Raw genomic sequence first — 257 nt, 5'->3', positions numbered from 1 at the left:
ATGATAATATATATATATATTAAATGATATATATATCATTTAATTGATAGATTTAATGACCTCCATAGTGTACTCTGGTCAGAAACAAGTGGTCAGGGCTGAAGAAGCTGAAGTTGGTTTCCAATTCCAGCTTCCAATTCGGGAAATGGCTAAAGGGCGATTCCACCTAATTTTTCACTACTTTCCGCATCTTTAATCGACTCCAGTTTAAAAACTACAAAACCTAGACTCTTCAAAGCTGTACTGGGTCATTCTGC

The sequence above is a fragment of the Poecilia formosa genome, unplaced genomic scaffold (assembly GCF_000485575.1).
Source record: "Poecilia formosa unplaced genomic scaffold, Poecilia_formosa-5.1.2 Scaffold871, whole genome shotgun sequence".
Lineage (NCBI taxonomy): Eukaryota > Metazoa > Chordata > Actinopteri > Cyprinodontiformes > Poeciliidae > Poecilia > Poecilia formosa.
This window is presented reverse-complemented; position numbering follows the sequence as displayed.